Raw genomic sequence first — 6,853 nt, 5'->3', positions numbered from 1 at the left:
CTCCCCTCCCCTCCCACCAGCTCTAGTCCAGGAGGATCACACTTCTCCCAGTTAAGGCCGCTAAGCTCCACAGACTGTCTACATTCTTTCTCAAATTTACCCTCCTTCCACTCACCGGCACCACAATGCCTCCAGTCTGAAAATGCCCAACCCACACTACATACCAGTACCCAGTCAGTGTTCCTTAACTACCTCTCAACCAAGAGCCTCCCCTGCTCAGGAGCCTTGGAAGCTCCTTCAGCCCTGCTGGCTCCAACACAGGCCTGCACGACACAGCCCAACCTTCCTTTCTAGCTCTGGCTTCTCTTTCCTTCTTTCCTCCAAATGCTTAGAATCCAACTTATGCCTTCAGGCAACTCTTCTTATGCTGTCTTTGCCAAAAACCCTCCCTTTTATGAAAAGCCAAGGCAGTGTCTCTGTTCCTGGTTATTTTGTGCTGTGCCGATTCTCCTCTCAGCCCCGTCTCCCAGGACAGGAGTGGTGTCCGACTTCTCTTTTCTCCCCGTGGCTCCTGGCATCACTCACTTCTAATACACACTTATTAATGACGCTGAGAAAATATCCACCTCATGCTTTAAAAAGCAATTATGTGAAAGTTTCACAGAGGCTGACTGTCAGCAAAGAACTAGAAAAAAGCAAAGATTTGTAAGAGATAAACTTAACCCATGCTGGAGAGAGAGGCTACCAGTAATAATTTAACGAGTTTAGATCTCCTTAGTTCATTTCCAAAATCCAAAGCAGACAGTTTGCAGACTGAGTAAAAACGTCAAGCTTCAGTGGTTAACAGCACAGCTTCCTAAATTGGTTCCCGTTACTGTGTACTTGCTTAAAGCAATCAGGGGAGTATTTTCTGAAAACAATGAATTTTACCTTCTCTTACATACTATCCCTTCTAGATTACAATGCATCTACTGTGTTTTTGCTGCTAAATTTAATGTTACTTTCCTTTAAAAAAAAAAAAAAAGTCGGGCTGGGGTTGTGGCTCAGAGGTAGAGCACTTGCCTAGTATGAGTGAGGCACTGGGTTCAATCCTCAGCACCACATAAAAATAAAGATATTGTGTCCACCTATAACTAAAAGGTGAATATTAAAAAAAAAAAAGTCAAACCAAATGCACACTGCACACCTCCTTTACTGAGGTGAAATCACTTGCCTTTAGCTTGAGGACAGTCTCTTTGAAACTGCTTCCCCCCCCCAACTCTCTCTCTACCTTACTGCAATAACCTAGATATGCTTACCTTGCCACCAGATCTCATTAATAAATCTCAGGAGCAATCCACACAAGGAGGAGGGGCACATTTTTGTCATACAACTCATCCAGTTCTGCCCAGTGCTTCCTTATTTAAGAGTGTGATGTAATTTCCTTCTTTCAATCTGGTTCTAGAACCTGATTTCTGTTTATTCAGGGTGATAAATGGTCTTTTCAGCTGCATTTAACAATTACCTACCTAACTATTACCACAGCCAGGGAAGACATAAGGTAACTACATTTACAACACAAGTTTATAAAAAGGAAACTTATTTAGGTCCTCCCCAAATATACCAATATCTGCATATTTATGTTCAAATTTTATTGTGATTAACGTCTGAAGCACGTGTAATCAGGCTATTGATGCATTAAGCATAAATGTTAGCTATTTTAATGGAATTTTATTAATAATCTAAGCTTACTAATTTGATATTCATCTACATGTTCAGTTCTTATGATAGCTACATAGTTGAATAACGTGAATTTATTTGCTGAAAGAAAAAGGACACTTCGTAGATTTTCTAAAAACAAAGGCCTCAATTCAGATTTCAGATTTCATTTTAATAGGCTATGATTTGGAGGTAGGGAAAAAAGGAAGCAAGTTAGGAAAATTGCCTTTACTGTACTCTGCTGCCATAGAAAAGCAGAAATAGTCTTTACATGGAAGACCTTTTAAAGTAAAATGCAATTAAAATATTCATGCATGAATTCAAGTAAAACTTTATGGTTTCAGCAAATATTAAAATGTAGTTCAAAATGATGAGAATGAACATTTGTGTCTGTTTTTATAGCTCCATTCCTCGGAGGCCCTTTAACATCCTCAGCACATAACAGCCCATTTCTAGGTGGTAAAAATGTAGGCAACAAGGAAAATAATTTATCTTCAGACTATCAAAATTAAAATTAAATGACATAATTTCTTTGATAATTTGGAAACTTTCCAGCCAAAAGAAATGGCCTATTCGTTCAACTACCATAATCAATAGTCTTTTGATTCACTTAGTCCCACGTGATTTTAATTGGGTAGCAGAAAAATAGAACAGAAATATATTCTTTTGTCCTTTGTACTTTTCCTACAAAGCACAAGAATCAAGTTAGTCATATATATATATTTTATATGTTTATATGTGTGTGTATATATACATACACAGAAGGTGGAAAATATTCTATTTTGACATACACATACAATAGACCTATGACTGTGAAAGGTTCATGAATTCTACTGCAATCACAATGAGAATGAGCACAATGGTCTAAACTTTGGAAGTTAGTCTTGAAAGCTTCAAATTTATTTAACAAGCATTCAAGTCACCCAGTGGGTAACTCTAGACTGTTAGAATGAATACATAATCATTAGTAATAACTAACATTCACTGGACACTTATCTGCCAGGCATTGTTCTAAGGGCTTCGTGTGTATATTAATTTATTTAATGCTCTCATCAACCCTGTGAAGTGGGTCATCATTACTACTCTTATTTATAGATGAGGGGCTTGAGGCACAGAGAGTTAAGGAACTTGCTTCAGGTCAAACATGGTGAGAGGCAAGGCCAGGACTTAGGCCAGGAAGCCCGGCTTCAAAGTCCAGGTTTTGACCACCACACCACTGCCTCTTCCAGTCCTTCAGGCTATTCAAACTGGCGGGGTAAGATCTGACCAAGCATAACACTTCACCTTTATGGGTAGGGCAGATAAACTTTTGGGGGCATTTTGGTTGATAAATAGTTTTTCTGGGAGAGCCTGTAGGCTATGAAAGTTCCTGTTTTTCCTGTAATCCTAGTGACTTGGGAGCCTGAGGCAGAAGGATCACAAGTCTGAGGCCAGACTCAGCAACTCAGTGAGACCCTGTCTCAAAATTTAAAAAGGGTCTTTTTACCACTGATGTAGCTCAGTGGTAGAGGGACCCTAGGTTCAATCCCTTAAAAAAAAAGAAAGAAAGAAAGAAAAAAGAAAAAAAAAGGTCCTGTTCTACTTCAACTCCCCCAAATTTTCCTTATTAAAAATCATTAATTGTACATCTGGCCTAGCATCTAAATGGGTGGGTAAAGGTATCAGTCTGACCTTCTATTATGACCACGTGCAACAATTCTTTTGAAGCCCTCAATCTTGAATGATAGAGTGATGCCCCATCATGATGTAACCTGTTACAACATAGTATTTGATATAGCACAGGTCTGTCTTTACTCGTAAAAGGGGTTACTACATATACCCAACGGGCCTTTTCTAACATACCCCTACAGCATGGATCCTAATGATGGCATTATAATCAGGCTTTATGGTAAAATCTGGAATTTAACAACAATAGAATATATTCGTAAAGCACTGTACGAATTACAAAGCACTTTCTCCAACATTATCTCACTTGATCCCCACAACATCCCTCTAAGAAGAGTTAGGGATTATAATCTCCAGTTTGCAAATGAGGAAACCAAGTGAGGTGAAACCTCCTATGAACAAAAGGGCTGGCAGGGCTCTTCTGCCCAGCACACACTCACTGCCTCTGCTTTCTACAGCATCTTCATGTCAGGAGCAACTTGCTTCTCTGCCTAACACTGTTTATTAATGGGGAAACTGAAGCAAATAGTTGCTAAGTGCAATGCTAAGCGCTGGCTAACTATAGAGATAGGAGATCAGAAACTTTTTTTTTCCAGTACTGGGGCTCAAACCAAGTGCTCTACCACTGAGCCACATCTCCATATCTCAGCTCAAATTCTTAGCCGCCATGCATTAATTCTTTTCACAAATACTTATCAAACACTTGTTCTGGACTGGATACTATGCTAGGTGACTGGACTGGATACTATGCTAGGTGAAAAACAGACGTGGTTGCTGCCTGATGGAAATTTCTGATCTAATGAGGGAGGAAAATGACATATAAGCAATCAAACAATTCCAGCAATTTCAGATTGTGATAACTTTCAAGGAAACAGGGTACAGTGACAGGATAAGGAGGTAGAAGAGAACGTATTTATACAGGTGGTCAAGAAAGGTCTCACTGAGCAAGGGACTTTTCAAATAGAGTTATAAAGAATGGAAAAGCAGCTGTCAGTTGTGAGAAGAGCCTTCCACAGAGGGCAAAACTGTTTCTAACAAGCAATCTGTAACTAGGTAAGTTTCCTATCTGTGGGTCATTAATAGAGCTTTTGAACAATGCTGTCTAATCCCTGCCATTCCATTTCCAAGTTGAAAAGAAGTCTAATTCCTGTAGCCCAAGTCCCACATTTTAAAGACATATTCACTGAGATCTAGAAGATTGTGGTCTTTTTGTAATACTGCCCAATTTCTTTTTCCTATAAGTTTTTTCCCCCCCCTCTTCATTCTAATACTAAAAACTAAACTTGGAAACTATAGAGGAATAAACAGAAAAATAGAAAGGAGGAGGACATATCTTTTAGCGGAGGGTTCCCTTCATGTCACCGTGTCACCATTTCAAGTCCTCAACCCATAGTTTGCTGCTCCTCCCTAGACAGACCTTATGAAGGTTTTTCCTTTGATTTACAAAGGGGCTTCATAATATACTGCCCAATTTTATGACATAAAAAGTTGGATTTGTCAATGAAGTCTCCTAATCTCAAAATCTTTTTTCCTCTCAACATTTGAAATCAGAATCTCACACTACCTTTTCTCTCTCTCTTAACACTAATTCTCTATTAAGTTAGCAATTTACATTTAGGAGCCTGAAATTTACCAGTTTTATGTACCTTTACAAAGCATGTGTTTATTCTGTGCAAATAATGCCAGAATACCACAACTGGACTGTGTTTATCTAGTAAGCTGGTTCTTCATTCGCTTTTACAAAGTATGGCCAAACACCTGCAGAGTGTGCTGAGGGTGCCCGATGATGAGGTACCAATTCATATTTATTTAGATTATGAGCAGAGTTGCTTCTCTGGTAGAGGGAGCCTACGACATTCAAATTCCTGGGATTACCCTGGGCACCACCTTTCCCCTCCTCTGCTCACCTTTCTAAAGCAACTTGATGGTATGTTGACAATCAGGTCAGTCTCAAGCATGTTAGATTGTACCTGTAATTTAGGCAACTTGCTTTTAAAAGCTACCATTAGTATAAGCAGAAAGGAAGTATTATCTAGTTTAACTTCTGAGCAGCAGCTGTGAAGAGTTATTTTCACATAAAAACTCAAGACCACAGCATAATTAAACCTCACAAAAGGGTAAGCAGTATCTACTGTGAACTAAAAATAGGAAAAAGAATTCATTGAAAACAAACATTTCAACTTCAAATATGAATTCGGACATTTCACAACAGCCATAAAAAATAGATTTGCTTTCCAACCCTTATCAGTGACTAGTCCAATCCTGCTGAGCCTTAAAATGTAAAACATGCTTTCGTGCATTTATTTATCAATATCAACTCTGTGCAAGGCTGCCTAAGATAAAAAGCTGTACAAGGCAGAGTTCCTGCCCTTAAGGAGTTTACCATCTAATATAACTGCCAGGTTATAAACTGATAGTTAAGACTTCTCTGTCTATTAGTAAATGTCCACCAGAACACACAGTGAAAAGAAGCTCTGCAGGAAGTGAGGGAATGCAAATCATGTCTGAAATCCATACTAAAATCTATGTTTTTCTTTTCAAACCTGCTACTATCCAGAAAAGGGATGGGTTGATAATATACTTATCAGGCTAGCAAGAAACCAGCTTTTAGTTGGGGCTTTGCAAAAATTTGGTCTTCTGCTGATATAGGTACCTGTCTTTGGTCTGTTTAAGTAAAATGTCTCTGAAAATTAATTACAATTATGTCAAGAACTACAACTTAAAAAAAAAACAAGACTCGGTATAGTGAACTTAGATGTTTCAGTTTCAACAAAGATATATCTACTACATCCTTGGAGATTTACAAAAGCTTGAAACTTTGCAGAACTCTTGTTCTTCAGGAGGGGAAAAAAAAAGGGCATTTTAAACCTCACCTTTCTTCACCTCTGACAGTTGCCTAGAAACCAGTCCTGCCCTACCTGTGTTGCAGGTGTACCTGAAGTCACCAACACATCTCTTTTAAAGCTACAGTCTCTATTCTGACTGCACTACTTAAGTTCATGACTAACAATCTATTCACATTTTTATCAGGGAAGAGACTGGTTTCTTTCAAGCAATGATGAAATCCTAATAAAGACCTAGGAAGCACCGATACAGCACCAATCATGGTCAAGGAATCGTCTAATTTGCACCAGGATGTGATATATAAGTACACGAAATTCCCGGCCAGCTTTCAGGTTCTCAGCACGGAATCCCGCAGTGCCCTTAAAGAGCGCGATTCTACAAGAGGAGGGAAAGAACACGAAACAACTCGGGTCAATTTACAAATACAGACCGAGGAAACGACCTGGGCGCCGAGAGCTCCGGCAGAGGGACGGAAGCCGGCCGCGACCGAGAGCCGGTGCCGCCGCCCACCGGAGCGTCCCCGGCAGGCTTCAGGGGCGCTCGGGTTCGACCGGGCACGCAGCCCCGGCAGGACAGAAACGGGGCGCGGGCCGCAAGAGCCCGCCGCCCGCCGCCCGCCCCGCGCCCTCCGCAGGCACCCGGTGCCCGGCGGGGACGCGTACAGGGCCCCGGGGCGAGGGGCGCGCCGAGGGTCGCCGGCACCCAC

At 40.6% G+C, this 6,853-nt stretch overlaps 1 protein-coding gene across 1 annotated transcript in view; it reads right to left on the bottom strand.

Annotated features, from left to right (window-relative positions):
- Errfi1 (ERBB receptor feedback inhibitor 1) overlaps nt 1-6,853 on the bottom strand; it is a 14,858-nt gene that overhangs the window by 7,268 nt on the left and 737 nt on the right. The gene's annotated exons all lie outside the window — the stretch shown is intronic.

This window comes from Marmota marmota, unplaced genomic scaffold (genome assembly GCF_001458135.2).
Source record: "Marmota marmota marmota unplaced genomic scaffold, marMar, whole genome shotgun sequence".
Classification (NCBI taxonomy): domain Eukaryota; kingdom Metazoa; phylum Chordata; class Mammalia; order Rodentia; family Sciuridae; genus Marmota; species Marmota marmota.
Note: the sequence above shows the minus strand (reverse complement) of the source record. Positions and strands in the feature narration are given on the sequence as shown.